Raw genomic sequence first — 16,577 nt, forward strand, 5'->3', positions numbered from 1 at the left:
AGTATCCCATGGGTACTGGTTTGTATCCTGGCTGTTCCAGTTCCCTTCCAGCTCCCTGCTTGTGCCCAGGGAAAGAAGTAGAGGACATCCCAAAGTCTTGGGACCCTGCACCCACCTAGGAGACCCAGGAACTCTAGGCTCCTGGCTTTGGATCAACTGTTGCAGCCACTTGGGGAGTGAACCAACAGACAGAACATCTTTCTGTTTCTCCCTCTCTGTAAATCTTTCTAATAAAAATAAATAAATCTTCAAAAAATTATATTCAAGGAATGCCCCTAGCTCTAGCATTGATACTCTAAAAAGTAGCCTGAATTATTTTAAAAATTAATCACAGCTGGCATAATGGTTAAATTGGATAATCCTCTACCTGTAAGTACCAGTATCCCTTTGGGCATTGGTTCATGTCCCAGCAGCTCCACTTGTGCTTGTGGTCTGGGAAAGTAGCAGAGAATGGCAGGCCCTACAACTATATGGGAAGTCCAGAAGAAGCTCCTGGCTCCTGAATTCAGACAGGTTCAGCTCTGACCTTGTGGCCATTCGGGGAGTGAGCTGGTAGATGGAGAATCTTTAGTCTCTACTTCTCTCTGTAAATCTGCCTTTCCAGGGCCCAGCACAATATTGTAGCAGTTAAAGTCCTCGTCTTGAACACACCGGGATCCCATATGGGCGCTGGTTCTAGTCCCAGCAGCTCCACTTCCCATCCAGATCCTTGCTTGTGGCCTGGGAAGGCAGTCAAGGACGGCCCGAAGCTTTGGGATCCTGCACTCGTATGGGAGACCTGGAGGAAGTTCCTGGCTCCTGGCTTCGGATCAGTGCAGCACCAGCCATTGCAGCCACTTGGGGAGTGAATCATCGGATGGAAGATCTTCCTCTCTGTCTCTCCTCCTCTCTGTATATCTGACTTTTTGATAAAAATAAATTCTAGAAAAATAAATAAATAAAAATGTATACTACTCAGGCAGTAAAGGCACCCAAAGAATGTCTTGTGAGCCAGCACTAGGGCATAGCCAGTCAAGCCACCACCTGTGACACTGGCATCCTATGTGCTAATTCATGCCCTCACTGCTCCACTTTCCATCCAGCTCTCTGGTAAAGGCCTGGGAAAGCAACAGCAAATGGTTCAAGATGAACCAGTCACCCACAAGGAAAACCTGAAAGCAGCTCAGAAGTGTGTAGCCTCAGCCTGACTCAAGTAAACCAGTGAATAGAGGTCCTTCTCTCTGTTACCTGTGACTCAAAACACATTGCGCCCAGCTCAGTAGCCTAGTGGCTGAAGTCCTCACCTTGCATGTACCAGGATCTAATCCCAGCAGGTCCACTTCCCATCCAGCTCCCTGCTTGTGGCCTGGGAAAACAGTTGAGGACAGCCCAAGGCGTTGGGACCCTGCACCCACATGGGAGACCCAGAAGAGGCTCCTGGCTGCAGATAAGCTCAGCTCTGACATTTGTGGCCACTTGGGGAGTGGATCAGCACATAGAAGATCTTTCTGTCTCTCCTCCTCTTTGTGTATCTGACTTCCCAATACAAATAAATCTTCAAAAAGAAACCCACACACACATAATTAAATCCCCCCCAAAAGTCCATATATCGTGAAAGGCACTTCTGCAATTACTGTGACCCTCTGAGGTCTGGGGTTTGACCGTTTCACATCTCAAAAGTAGCAACTTACAAAATGTATGTTCCTATTCATCTGTTTCATCTGGTGCTACCAACTCAAACTCTTTTAAGCTTCCTGCCAGTTGACAGCAATTTATAGCAGGTTAGGGAGTTTTGTGGGAGATACAAAACATTACTGAGGCCCCATCTAAGTATCTCAGGTTAGGGTCTACTGACATCCCTCCCCCTCCTACTGGATGAATGTTAATCAACTACAGCTGGTATACCCTTCACAGAAAGCAACAGGAGCTCTCTGAGCACAGAGAGGCTACACGTCAGCATGAGTCCCAGTGGGGCAGCCAACGCAGAGTATGCTCTAGTCTAGAACACTTCATAGAGCCACAGGATAAAGGCAGAAGATGACTCTGAGAAGGTCCACTTCCAGCCAGGCCTGTTCTCAGAGGCAGTCACCACTACTACACATGAAGAGGAGATGCTTTGCTTTTTCTAGAGCCTCCTAAACCCCCAATCACTGTCCTAGGAAAAGCTTCAGAGACGACAGAGCAGGAACCAGACAACATGGCTATCAGCTTTCTCCCAAAAAACCAATCCTTTTCAACAGAAACAGAACTTCCTTATATATCTTTACCCAGGGTTAACCAACAGCAGGGGAACTGCAACTTTGTGTGGCACTGTCTGATAGGTTGGATTTTTCCCTTAGCAAAAGGTGGACTGACTGACATCTTTACACCAGGACTAGGTTTCCAGTGGGTGTGTGTCTTTTTTCCTTCCCCCTCCAAACAACCTCAGAAAATGCCTGGTTGTTCTGCCTTGACATGTAATGAAGCAGCACTTCAATAAGCAATGCACAAGTCTAGAAAAGAAGTCCCTCGACCTCTCAGTCCCAATTACAGCTCACATTTCACGACTCTCTGAATAGTTGTCACAATCAACCAAAGGTGGCTTGGCTTGGCTCGACGAGGGCAGCCACACCAGCCTCCTGCCAGAAGTGCAGAGGGGCTGCGGGCAACACAACTCCCAGCGGCGTGGCTACCACAGAACATGCTCGGGGCCCAGACACCAGGACAGCCCTGCTGCTGCCCCATGCATGCATCTCCAGCTTGGCAGGTTTAGGAGGAAAGGAAGAATTAAGAAACGAAAATTAACTGAATTAACAAATTAATAGACTGAAATAAGAGGTGTGCTTTACATGCAAAATAAGGACTCACTGCTTCCAGGTAGGATGAACCCCAGGTCCCAGCACGACTGGGATACCTTTACCCACTGACACCTTTTCCTCTCTGCTGTCCAACAGTCCAAACCCTACCTGGAGCCTGACCCAGCCTGAACCAAATACACGAATAACACTGAGAAGAGAAAAAAATCTTAACAAGGACTGGACAGCAAACAGACTCTTCAAAGTATTTTAAAGCTGTGAAGTTCGAGAAAAAACTCCCCACACCTCCCTCTCTTATCACACAGCTGTAAACGACACTGCCTGGACTTACACTGATCAAGGAGTCGGGTTAACACTTTCCTAGACAAGTATTGGCGTGGAACCCTACTCAACCCCTGTAGGAACCTTCTCTCGACAGGAAGTTAACAGACATTACACACAGTCAGGGAAGGCAAACCACACTGTCATAAAGATGGATGCTGTTGTCAGCTACAGACCACTCCCCTCGTCATAAATGTTCTCACCAATGCAGAGGACAAAAGTTGGTAAGCCTCATTCTTCTCAAACTGGGTCCTTCAGCCTACAGTTCTGGACTTCTGAGTCCTGTCAGTACCAATCTACTTTGTTCTACAAGGACTACCACTGCCACGAGACTGAAAACCACAGGACTGAAAACTATTTCTCTAAAAAAACCGACAGGGACAGCCCATCCGGAGCTAAGTACTCCCATTAACTAGTTATTCTTACAACCAATTTGCTTATAAAGCTAATTAACCTAGCTGACCCAGCCCATCCCCAAACAGCCGTGGATGAACAGCTGTCACAAAAAAACACAGCATCATTTCCAAGAGGTAACCACCTTCCCCCCAAGAACCCCCGGGGTTCTCCAGAAGTAGCCTCTTTCTTAACCCGGGGCTGCCAAAAGCTTCTCTAGGATACTACTGTATCAAGACCCGCCCAGCACCTAAGGCAGGAAACCAAGTTACCAGTCTTCAAGGAAGAGCTTGGATCAATGTATCAAAGAAAATGCAATGAAGTTCTTAATCCCCAAACAGGCTCATCAGCAAGGTATAAACACCGATGGACACCAGGCTGCCTCGGCTGCCGCAGGATGACCTGTGTGCTGGGGCAGGGAAGGCATGCAGGCAGAGGTGAGGGGTTCCTACGTAGCACCACAGGCACCCACTGTCTATTCAAACACAGATTTGGGGAATGAGAAAATGTCCTAAACACCACCAAAGCACCAGTTCTTCAACAACCACAAGGCTGAACTCTTCTTTTTGCAGTTTGACCTGGAAACACTGCTCTTTCTGAAGCTTTGCTGGAATGTATCAAGTATCACCACACACACACACATACACACGACCAGAGGAGAAGACCGACTCTCCCCGCTTCTCCAGCAGCCGGGAAGGGCCCGGCCTGACAACCAGCTCAGGTGGCCCCGCAGGCCACTCATCACCGAGGCCTCCTCCAGCTCCACCTCCGCGCCAGCCCGAGCGTCTTTGGAGGGAAGTGGCTGCTGGAGCCGGTTCCCAAGAGCCTCCCAGTCCTTCCCGAAGGAGGAAAGCTCACCCAAAGCCCCCGAAACGGGGAACACCTGCACCTTTGCACTCGCAGGGGCACCTTCACTCGGGTTAATCAGAAAGAGGGAGCGGGGAGGCAGAAAGTACTTTCAGTCCCGGCTTGGTGAGGGAAGGCTAACCCCGAGGCGCTGAACTAGCAGCCAGATCCAGGGTGCACCCCCCGCCACCCCGCCGAGGGAAGGGGCCGGCGCAGTCGCCACCCACGGGAAGTAGCCAGCCGGGCGCAGACAATTCCTTCTGCTCCTTCTAGGAGAGCGAGGGACCCGGGGGGCGAGGACGGAATAAAGGCGTGAGGTGGTTCTGCGCTCCTGATCCCGCGCCGCCTTCACCCTTCGGGATCCCCCCACACTCCCAACACACCCCGTGGGTCCCATCTGCCGGCAAACACAACACCGAGCGCGGGGAGCGGCCCCCGCACCCTAAGGGCACCACTTGGGGGGAGGTGGAGAGAGTTAAAAAACAATAATAATAAGGGAGGGGCGCACTAGAGAGAAAAAGGAGGGGAGCATGGCGGGCATGAGGCAGTGAGTGAAAGCGGGGATGGCGGGGGAACCCGGGCGCGAAGGAGGAGAGGAGAGAGAAGAGTAAAAAAAAAAAAAAAAAGAAGAAATGAAGGGACCCGAGCTGGGGGCGCGCAAGGCCGAAGGGAGAGCCCGGGGCGCGCGCGGCGCGGGGGAGGGGACGGGGTGAAGGGGCGCGCGAGCGGGGGCGCGCGGGCGGGGGAGGGGGCGCGAGCGGGGGCGCGCGGGCGGGCGTCGGCTCGCGGGCGCTTCCCCTCCCCCCGCCGCCCCGCCACCTTTCCCTTCCCCCACCTCCGCCACCAGCGTCTCCTCCCAGCCGGCCCGCCCGCCCGCCCGCCTGCCTCCCTCCCTCCGTCGCTGCTCGCCACCCACCCCCGGGCGTGCGGGCGGGCGGGCGGGCGGCCGGCCAGGCTGGCCTAGGCCGGAGCTCCTCACCTGGCGGTGGCGGTGTTCCTCCCCGGCGAGCTCGCCTGCTCGGGCGGCGACGGAGGCGTCGAAGAAGGCAGCGGCGACGGCACAGTGGGGGCTCCGGACCCCGCTGACGGGACCGGGGGCGGGGGTGGGGGAGGGGGGCGGGCCGGGCCGGGCCGGGCGGGCGGAGCAGACACTGCGGTACAGACGGGGGCAGCGGCGGCGGCGGCGGCTGCACCGGCGGCGGCGGCACCACACAAACAAGGACGCTGATTGGGCAGCTGCCAAGCGCCTCGGCTCCGCCTCACCCACACGCCACGACGCCCATTGGGTGACCCAAGCCGGCCACCCCGCCCTCCTTTTCTCAGCCGTGCCAATACCAGACGGGATGCCGGGACTTCACCCCACCCTTGAGGAGTGATTGGCTGGAGAAGTGTTGATTGGCGTTCGCGAGGTCCAATCCTGAACGGAGAAGGGGGATGGTCTAGCGGGGGCGCGTTAATGGGTACCTCGGCCAGTCCCAGACACATCCGGGTCTTCCACAGCCCATTAAGTGTCGGGGGTCAAAAAATCGCTTCAGGCTGCAACTTTACCTTAGAGACGTTTTGGTCCCCAGGCAGCCGCCGTACCCTAGTCTCCCCAAACCAGGATTCCCCTCTGGCCAGCTCTCATTCTTTGAATTCTAAAGATGGAGACAGAGAACGGTACTGGGTTCGGCCTCGGGCAGTGTTTCATCGTGACAGAATCCAGGAATTTTACGATAGAACTAGCTGTAGGCTCTCGGGCCTTTGCCTTCGATCTGGGTGTGGCCCGTCTCCGGCTGCCCAAAGCCATGCGCTTCCTGGAGTTCCTCTGCTCGGCCCTGTCGTGACCAAACCCTACACGACAGCAGAGAAAAAAGGCGGCGATCCAGGATACCGAGGGATTACGGGGTGCAGAGCCCTCGCTGGTCGCATGGGTTCTCCTGGCCTGGTGAGGTTCACAGTTGGAGAAACAGATCGCCCACCCGAGTCCGCGGCCAGGGCTCTCAGCTTCCTCTCCCACTAGCCTCCCTCCTTCCCCGAAGCACTTCAGCCCTCCTGGACTCCTAGTTGTCCTGCAAGTGGAGGACAGGGAACGAGCATCGCAAACTCGGTGTGTTCAAGGAACAGTAACAGCTACAGATTTGGGGAGGAAGATGTCTGTGTACGGCACTGTGTTAAGAGCTTTTCATGGGTTTTTTTTTTTTTTTTTTTTGATGATTTCTTTTTATTGGAAAGGTAGAGTTACAGAGAAAATGGGAGACAGAGAGAGAGTTCTTCCATCTGCTGGTTCACTCCCCAAATGGCCACAATGGTCAGAATTGGGCCAGCCAGGAGCCAGGAGCCAGGAGCTTCTTCCAGATCTCCCACACAGATGCAGGGTCTCAAGGCCTTGGGCCATCATTGGCTGCTTTCCCAGGCCCTGAGCAGAGAGCTGGATCGGAAGTGGAACAGCCAGAATTCTAACCGGTGCTCATCCCTGCAGGACTCTGGTCCCTAAGTGGGTTGTTTCTCTGAATTCAGAGGCAAGTACTGTTTTACAGGAAAAAAAAAAAAAAAGAGGTACAGGTCCAATGATTTGTTTACAGTGCCACCTTCAGTGGCAAAGCTGAAGCTTGGACCTCAGTGGATCAGGAACACGAGGCTCAGGGAGTTAAGTAACTTGCCAAAGTCAGATAGCTTGTCAGTGGCTCCATGGTGATTTGAACCCAGGAGTAACTGCTTCCAGAAGCATTAAATAGAATGTTTTCATGAATTACTTGGAAGACATGTAGTACAATGGGAATGAAATTGTACTGAAGGTCATGATCACAGGAAAACCTGGGCAGACCCATGGTAGGCACACAAACACATGTAGGCATACACCAGTCCTTTCCCACCCATCACACCCTACCTCCAAGGTTAAATATTTATTTGGAAGGCAGAGGGAGAAAGACAGATCTTCCCTGTGATGATTCACTCCCCAAATGCATTCAAATGCTGGGCCTGGCCCCAGCAGAAGCCAGGAACGCCATCTGGCTCTCCTACGTGCCTGGCTGAGGCCTAAGTACTTGGGCTGCCAACCCAGGTACACAGCAACAGGAAACTGGATAAAAAGTAGAGACAGGACTCAATCCCAGGCATTCTAACATGGTGTTCAGGCATCCCAAATGGTAGCTAAGCCCACTGTACTACAACACATACTACCCCAGCTATTATTTTTTAAAATACTTGAACAGTTGATTGTGGGTCCAGCACTATGGGAAAGCACGTGAAGCCTCCCCCACTGTGGCACCAACGTCCCATAAGCATGCAGGTTCAAGTCCCAGCTGCTCAGCTTGCAATACAGCTCCCTGCTAATGGCCTGCAAAAGCAGCAGACTGCCAAGTCCTCAGGCCCCTGCACCCAACCAAGTCCTGGCTCCTGGTTTCAGACTGGTCCAGTTCTGGGTGCTGTCGTCGCTTGGGGAGTGAATCACCGCACGGAAGATCTTCTTTATCTCTCCTCCTGTCTGTATATTTGACTTTCTAATAAAATAAATGTTTTAAATCTTTTTTTTTAAAAGAAAATACTTCTCTAAAAAAATTTTATTTAAATAAGCTCTCTCCCTCCCAGTCACAGTTTCAAATAAATAAATAAGGCTATTTTACTTCTATGAAAATCAGAGTGACAGGGAATTAGCTTTCTTTTAACTGCTGATTCACGCCCCCAAATGACTGTAGCAGGTAAGGCTGGGCCAGGCTTAAGCCAGGAGCCTGGAACTGCTTCCGGGACTTCCACGTGGACAGCAGCACTCAGACACCCGAGTGATCACCTGCTTTCCAGGTACATTAACTGGGAGCTGGATCAGAAACACTCAGGGCACTCAGAACATTTTGTCCCTAACCCACTGTCTGGTCAGTCATTAGTCCAGAGTGTTCTCTGCTGTCAGAAACATGGTAATTGAATATACCAAGAAGGTCTGAGAACAGAATGCCTTCAAACACAATCAAGTCAGCCATGCTGCTTAATTGCAATCAGGAATGACATAGGCAGATTGACATTGTGGCGAAGTAGGGGCACAGGTTCATTTAACAGCTGCTCCACTTTCCTCCAGCTCCCTGCTTGTGGCCTGGGAAAGAAGTGGAGGGCAGCCCAAAGCCTTGGGATCCTGCACCCGCATGCGAGACCCAGAAGAAGCTCCTGCCCCCTGGCTTCAGATCGGCTCAGCTGCGGCCATTGCAACTATTTGGGAAGTGAATCAGTGGATGAAATATCTCTCTCTCTCAATCCCTCTCTGTAAATGCGCCTTTCAAAGAAAAATAAATATTTTAATTATTTATTGAAATAATAATTTAATATTTAATACTTTATAAATAACAGGAAAAAAGTAAATGAGGTCAGTATTGTAGTGGACATGATCTCTGGCCTGTGGAATCTCCCACCTGTATATTTCCCTTTTACTTTTTGGAAGAGAATTCCCCAGGCCCAGCGCAGTAGCCTAGCACCTAAAGTTCTCATCTTGCATGTGATGGGATCCCATATGGGTGCCAATTCTAATCCCAGCAGCCTCACTTCCAGCTCCCTACTCATGGCCTGGGAAAGCAGTCGAGGATGGCCCAAAGCTTTGGGACCCTACACCTTTGTGGGAGACCCAGAAGAGCTTCCTGGTTCCCAACTTCAGATTGGCTCAGCTCTGGCTGTTGTGGCCACTTGGGGAGTGAATCATCGGACGGAAGATCTTCCTCTCTATCTCTCCTCCTCTCTGTATATCTGACTTTGTAATAAAAATAAATAAATCTTTAAAAAAGAATTGGTCCTCAGAGAATGGATACTTTGGGCATATCCTTTCCCCATTCAATGTTCTTCAGTAGAGATGTGAATGCAGTGGGTGTGGGTATAGCAGTTTGAATGCCTCTTTAGATACTTATATCCCATATTCAAGTGCCTGGGCTCAAATCCTAGTGCCATCCTGGGTTCCTTCAGCAGGTGACAGCTCAAGCAGTTGGGCCCTGCCAATGAGCCAGAACTGGGGTGGGCCATTCAGAAAAGGCTGCAGTACCTGTTGGTGAATGTTGGGATTGCAGGCAGGCCATGTCGGACTGGACCACAGCACCTACCAGCACACACAAGACCTTGGGCTGAGGCCAACCCTGGTAGGGGAGCTTCAGGAAGTCCCTTGCTAACCAGTGCTCCCACGGGTAAGAATCTGAGCTGGGACTTGGGGCAGACCAGACTAGAAAGAGCTGCAACTGCCATTGGCCTACATGCAAGCTGGCATACAGGGAGTGCTGGGCTAGGCTATTCCAATGCCTATTCTGTTGGCACATCGAAGAACCAGAGTAAGTGCAAGCTGGAGAGCTTTGTTGCAGCATCTACTGGCAAGTGCTGAGAATGGGTGCAAGTCATGTCAGTCTGGACCCAGTGCCCCAAGAAAGTGGAAGATTCAGGGCTGGGAATGGGCCTAGTAGAGAAACTGTGGGTTATTCCTTTGCTTGGCTGAAGCTCCTGCTGGTGAGGATGAGAGCTAGGGCTGGGGGCAGGCCAGGGTATACAAGGTAGCAGCAGCCATAGGCATACATGGGGACTGGGTACAGGGGTGGGTTGGGCTCAGCTAAGCTGCAGCATTCATGGATGGTGTGTAACATCCAGATAGGATACAGGAGGAGCTGGATTAGTCTCTTGCACATGCTAGCATGCACAGGAATCAGGGATGGGGACAGGTCTGGTTGGGGTTATTGGGGGTTGCCCTGACTTTGTTGCAGTTCCCATGGTATGTTGGGTTTGTGGTGAGCTGGATTGGGTTAGCCCACAGCACCTGTCAGTTTATATAGGAGACTGGGGGTAGAACTGACCAGACAGCTACATCCATCAGTATGTGTGTTGGCTGATGCAGGTGTTGGATTGAACCACACCCTGCAATGGCTGGTGCACACAGGAGTCAGATCTGAGATGTCATCCCAAGTAAGGTTTCTTGGGGGACTCTCCAACTAGACTGCTGGACTCAAACTCCAGCCGCAAGGAAAATCACAGACTATGTGGTACAACCTTGGAGTGCATATATCAAGACGGCCTCCTCAGTTGCTGATGCCCATGTAGTGGACATCATGCTCAGATGCATGTGGGGAACATGACAGCCAGCTCATTTAGGCTAACAGGGCATGTCAGCTGCCTTGTCAGAGGATGGAAAGCAGAGCAAGTCGGACAACAGTCCTGAGCAAGCTTGGGCAGCAGGTGTCTGGGTCTGTGGATGCACTAACATGTACTTTGTCAACCAACAGACCTTGGAAAGATTTTCTCAACCCAGGAGTAACAGAATCAACAGCATCTCAGAACTATTAAAAGTAATCAAGTAACACCCTTAAACATTCTTCCCTACATCAGGGTCTCTAAGATGACATTAAGTAGCTGTCCCCCATCCCTGGATGCTGATGTAGTTTGGCACCAAAAGACAGCCCCCTAACCCTACTCCTTCCTCCCTGCAGAAACAGGAGGAAAGAAACAAATAGTGGAAATTTTTGTATCACCCACCTGCCTCTCCCCCCTCCCATCAGTGGCCCACATGGGCATGCATCCTTTGAAATGACATACACAGCATGCCCTGGCTCCAGCTGTTGCAAGTATTTGGGGAGTGTATCAGCAGATAGAAGTTTTCTCTTGGAGTTACGTGTGTCTGTCTCCCTACCTTTCAAATAAATGTCATATCCTGCTATTAGAATTCCCAAATATAAACAAAATTTTAAAATTAAAAAAAAAATTTCCCAGATATTCCTGTAGTTAAAGAATTTCTTGAGGGGTCATTGCTGCAGTACTGTGTTAAGTTGCTGCCTGCAGTGCTAGCATGCCATAGAGGCACTGGTTCATGTACTGACCACACCAGTTAGGCCCAGCACCCTGCCTATGCATCAGGGAAAGCAGCGGAAGATGGCCCCACACTTATGCCCCTGCAATCCACAGGTGAGACCCAGGTGGAGTTCCAGATTCCTGGCTTCAACCTGCTCCAGCTCTGACCATTGTGGCCATTTGGGGGATGAACCAGAAGATGCAAGATTTCTTTTTTCTCTCTGACACTCTTTCAAATAAATTAAAAATTTTAAAAGGTGTGTGATTTCAATGGTTTCTTGAAACTTTCCTTCCTCCCTCACACCCTTCCCTTTATAATTTTTAAGATTTTTATTTGTGCTCCCGGCATGGCAGCCTAGCAGTGAAAATCCTCACCTTGTACGCGCCAGGATATTATACAGATGCCAGTTTTAATCCTGGTAGCTCTGCTTTCCACCCAGCTCCCTATCTGTGGCCTGGGAAAGCAGTCAAGCACGGCCAAGGCCTTGGGACCCTGAACCCGCGTGGGAGACCCGAAAGAAGCTCCTGGTTCCTGCTTTTGGATTGGCTCAGCTCCAGCTGTTGAGGGCGCTTGGGGAGCAAATCAACGGACAGAAGATTTTCTTCTCTGTCTCTTATTTTTATTTGAAAGTCAGATGTACAGAAAGGAGAAGAGACAGGAAGATCATCTATCTGATGATTCACTCCCCAAGCTGCCGTAATGGCTGGAGCTGAGCCAATCCGAAGTCAGGAACCAGGAACCTCTTCTGGGTCTCCCACACGGGTGCAGGTTCCCAAGGCTTTGGGCCATCCTTGACTGTTTTCCCAGGCCTCAGGCAGGGAGCTGGATGGGAAAATGGGGCCCTCGGGATTAGAACCAGTGACCATATGGGATCCCGAAGTGCAAGGCAAAGACCCTAACCACTATGCTATCACACCGAGCCCTTGTCTTTGGTTTTGGTGGGTGCTATTCCTCTGTCAAGAGAGCATCTTTTTTTTTTATAAGATTTATTTATTTATTGGAAAGTCAGATATACAGAGAAGAGGAGAGACAGAGAGGAAGATCTTCCATCCAATGATTCACTCCCCAAGTGACCGTAACGGCCAATGCTATGCCAATCCAAAGCCAGAATCCAGGAACTTCTTCTGGGTCTCCCACACGGGTGCAGGGTCCCAGAGCTTTAGGCCATCCTTGACTGCTTTCCCAGGCCACAGGCAGGGAGCTGGATGGGAAGTGGAGCTGCCGGGATTAAAACCGGTGCCCATATGGGATCTCGGGGCATTCAAGGCGAGGACTTTAGCCGCTAGGCCACACCGCTGGGCCCCAAGAGAGCATCTTTAAGTATTCTTTGTAGGACAGGTTTGAAAGAGGCATAATTTTTTAACTTTTCTTTACTGTGGAAGAATTTTATTTCATTCTCAGGATTAAAGGAAAACTTTGCTGGGTATGCTATCTTGGATGACAATTTTTTGTTTTTAAAATCTGGAATATGTCATTCCATTCTCTTCTGGCCTGTAGAGTTTCCTGTGACAGGTCTTCTCTAAGTTTAATTGGCATTCCTGTATATGTCAATTGATTTTTTTCATGTGCACATTTAAGCATCTTTTCTTCATGTTTCATTGAAGTTTGATTATCATGTGTTTTTTTTTTAGTTTTTTTTTTTTAAAGATTTATTTTTATTATTATTATTATTTTTTTTTTTTTTATTGGAAAGGCGGATATACAGAGAGGAGAGACAGAGAGGAAGATCTTCTGTCCGATGATTCACTCCCCAAGTGAGCGCAACGGGCCGATGCTATGCCGATCCGAAGCCAGGAGCCTCTTCCGGGTCTCCCACGCTGGTGCAGGGTCCCAAAGCCTTGGGCCGTCCTCGACTGCTTTCCCAGGCCACAGGCAGGGAGCTGGAAGGGAAGCAGGGCTGCCGGGATTAGAACCGGCGCCCATATGGGATCCCGGGCGTGCAAGGCGAGGACCTTTAACCACTTGCGCCACCGCGCCGGGCCCTGTGTTTTTTTTAAAAGATTTATTTTTATTATTCTTTTATTGGAAAGGCAGATATACAGAGAGGAAGATCTTCCATCCGATGATTCACTCCCCAAGTGAGAACAACGGCCGATGCTATGCTGATCCGAAGCCAGGAGCCTCTTCCGGGTCTCCCACACGCGGGTGCAGGTTCCCAAAGCTCTGGGCCGTCCTCGACTGCTTTCCCGGGCCACAGGCAGGGAGCTGGAAGGGAAGCGGGGCTGCTGGGGATAGAACCGGCACCCATATGGGATCCCTGGCGTGCAAGGCGAGGACTTTAACCACTTGCGCCACCGCGCCGGGTGTTGTGGTGAAGATCACTTTTGGTCAACCCTGTTGGGAGTTCTGTGCCTTCCTGGATCTTGTTTCCCAATTCTGTCTCTAGATTAGGGGAATTTTCCTTATTATTTCATTGAATACATCTTTAATCCCAGCTGCTCTTTCTGCATCTTCTGCGACTCCCATAACTCATATATGGCCTTTTAATGGTGTCTTTCAATTCTTCAATACTTTCTTTAGCTTGACCTAGTTCTGCTTTCAGATTTTTGTTTGTTTCCTCCTGGTGACAGGAAATATCTTCCAATTTTGAGATTCTTTCTTCTCCCTCCTTCATTCTATCTTGGAAAGTCTCCATTGTACTTTTCATTTGCTCCACTGTATTTTTAATTTCTGATATGTCAGCTTTCATTTGATTCATTTCCTGTGTGACAAGCTCCTTAAATTTTTTGAACTCCTGTATTACATGCTTCTCATTCTTGATCACAAGTTTTACAACCATTGTTTGAATTCTTTATCTCCCATTTTCTTGATGTCTTCCTCAGTTAACTCTGAGTTTGACAAAGGGTTTTGCTCCTTTGCAGGGGAGTCTTCAATAATATTGTGCCTCTGTCTCCTCTTTGCTCTTGGTCATTGTACTTCTAGTTATCAGATTCTTTTCCTTGGGGCAGGTTTCTAAGCTCTGTCACCCTTAGGTCTACAGTTCAATTTTATTTATTGCAGTTGGTACATGGCTCTTTGTTTGTAGTCACTTGTACCACTCCCTCCAGTGAGTTCCAGGTCTGGGTTCTTATGTTAGACTCACACCTTGGTTTCTGTAGCCCTAGCTCCTGGCTCACCAGTCTCCATCTCTCTTGATACTGTGCTGTGACTGCACCATTGTCTCTACAACTTTCTCCCACTTCCTGTTAGAGCAGGCCCCAGGATTAGCAAGACATCAGGTGTCCTATATAGCTAGGTTGTTGCTGGTGCTGATTTTTTTTCAAGATTTATTTTTATTGGAAAGTCACATATACAGAGAGGAGAGTCAGAGAAGAAAAGGTGGTGCTGATCTTGCTGGAACCTGCTGGTTGTTACATCTGAGGGCCACGTGGACCTATTTTGACCCACATGATGTCAAAGTTGGTACTATTTTCCTGTGGCACCAGTACAATGTACTGAGTTCAGCGAGTTCACATAGCTCAGTGCATGCTTAGCTTACTGTTGTCCCTGCAGTCTTAAAGTTTTTCCACACTATACAAAATGGCACCTGATGTACCACTACTAGAGTTCTTGATCTGCTGGCTGTTAGGTCTGAGGGCAGGAACCTGTAAGATGCCACATTGTTGCAGTTCACTGGGCGAGAAATGAGTTCACTTCCAGCTCAGTGCATGCTCAGTACTGTCCATAAGGAGTCTTTGCCTCCTTATACAAAATGGCGCCCGATTTGGCTCTAGGGGGAGGACTGGGCTGTCAAATCCACCCTGTTTCCACACTGCCCGTCTGGGACCTGTTGCTCTGTCTCTGTTCCTGGCCAAATGAACAGACAAGCAGGACTGATAGTTCTTTGGGTTCACCTCCTGAGCTCCTGGTGAATGCCCCTTCTCACCTTATTCCTGGTGGACTTCTGGCTGCCGGTGCAGTTCAGATTGCCACTTGCTGAATGCTGCTGGGGTATCGGTCACTGCAACACCACTCTGTTGTGTCCACTGATTTCCTGTGTCTATAAGTCTTCAGGTGCCACTCTGCTGTTGTTCTGTCTTCTCCTATTTCCTGGAATGTGCCTGCTCTGCTTCAACATTGGCTAACGTTTCTCCATCTGTTTAAACATGTCCTAACCCTATTCTACCATCTTCTCCCTATTTAATTTTGTTATAAAATTCAGATATACAGAGAGGAAGAGAGACAGAAAGATCTTCCATCTACTGATTCACTCTCCCAGGGGCCCTGCAACAGCCGGAGCTGTGCCAACTTAAAGCCAGAAGTCGGGAGTCCAGAGCCTCTTCCAGGTCTCCCACGTGGGTGCAGGGTCCCAAGGCTTTGGGCCGTCCTCAACTGGTTTCCCAGGCAGAGAGCTGGATAGGAAACTGACGCCAGGACTAGAACTGGCGCTCATTTGGGATCCCAGTGCAAGCAAAGCGAGAACTCTAGCCACTAAGTTATTGTGCTGGCCCCAACCCCCCGAGTCTTCATTCTGCCTTGACTACAGGGCCATAGAAGAAAGCCCACAAATGAGAGAACAGAAACCAAGAGGCAGAGTGAGCGAGCATTAAACCATGCATGATTTATAGACTAGTAGGCCTCTATGTTCTACCATAGAAGGGACTGAACCTTAAATTTTTCTCTGTATACTTGGGGGCAGGGCTGAACTCCTCACACTCTTTGGGAACATACGATTTAAGGAAGGTAGGTTCTCCTTCACAAAAGGTCCTTGGGGAATGAAATAGGGAAAGGCGGGTTCTGGGGAGTGGGGTCACTGGCAAACATCCCAGCACACTCAAGGTTTGCGAGTGAGTGGTACTCTGGTGCCATGGCCCCCGCACTCCAAAGCATGGCCTCTCTCTTCACTCACTCAACTCCACTGCCAGGAATCTGCAGCGAAGTCCAAGTGAGAGGCTTCCTCTGTAGACACCCCTACCCTGTCTCCGCCAGGTGTCTTGGTTGGTTCATTCCCACTGGTAATTGGTTTTGCAGCTCTGTTAGTTGTTTCCCGTGTTGCTAACATTCAGGGAAGGGGGAAGTGGAGAAAGCTAACAATTGGAAATGAAGAGGGCCCATCTCCCTGATGCCTGCAAGCAGCTCTCCCATCCCTGTCCCTTCCTTCCTGGTGCTGCTGCCCCCCTACCCTCTGCTGCAAGAGTAACACCTACAGCCAGAACAAACAAGGAGGCCCCCAGGGCACGTGAATGCTTCCAACAGCCACTACCGGGGAAGAGGGTAGGCACCCCATGGCGGGAGGACCTAGAGAAGCTGGGAGGGGTGAAGTTGGGACTTGGGGGGACGGAGAGGAAATCAGGCAAAGATGAGCTCAGGGTCCCCAGAGAATGGAGTCTTTGTGTGGGGTGCCGACAAGGGACAAGGGGGTGATTGTGTGGGAGGACCGGAAGTGCCACACTGACTGGCACTGCCATAGCCAGCACCAGATTCACCCCTCTGGTATACTCCAAGAACTCCCTGCGCCCCAAAGGGTGCAGGACCAGATACGGTCA

The 16,577-nt window shown here is 50.4% G+C and overlaps 1 protein-coding gene across 1 annotated transcript in view; it reads right to left on the reverse strand.

Moving 5' to 3' along the window:
* The window catches only part of GATAD2B (GATA zinc finger domain containing 2B), an 83,049-nt gene extending 77,495 nt beyond the window's left edge, over positions 1-5,554 (reverse strand). The window contains exon 1 of the mRNA XM_040999124.1: positions 5,314-5,554. The gene's annotated coding sequence lies outside the window, so the exon portion shown is untranslated. The remainder of the gene's footprint in view (positions 1-5,313) is intronic.
* Between the last annotated feature and the right edge of the window lie 11,023 nt (positions 5,555-16,577).

The sequence above is a fragment of the Ochotona curzoniae genome, unplaced genomic scaffold (assembly GCF_017591425.1).
Source record: "Ochotona curzoniae isolate NIBS_2020 unplaced genomic scaffold, NIBS_Ocur_1.0 scaffold_1037, whole genome shotgun sequence".
Lineage (NCBI taxonomy): Eukaryota > Metazoa > Chordata > Mammalia > Lagomorpha > Ochotonidae > Ochotona > Ochotona curzoniae.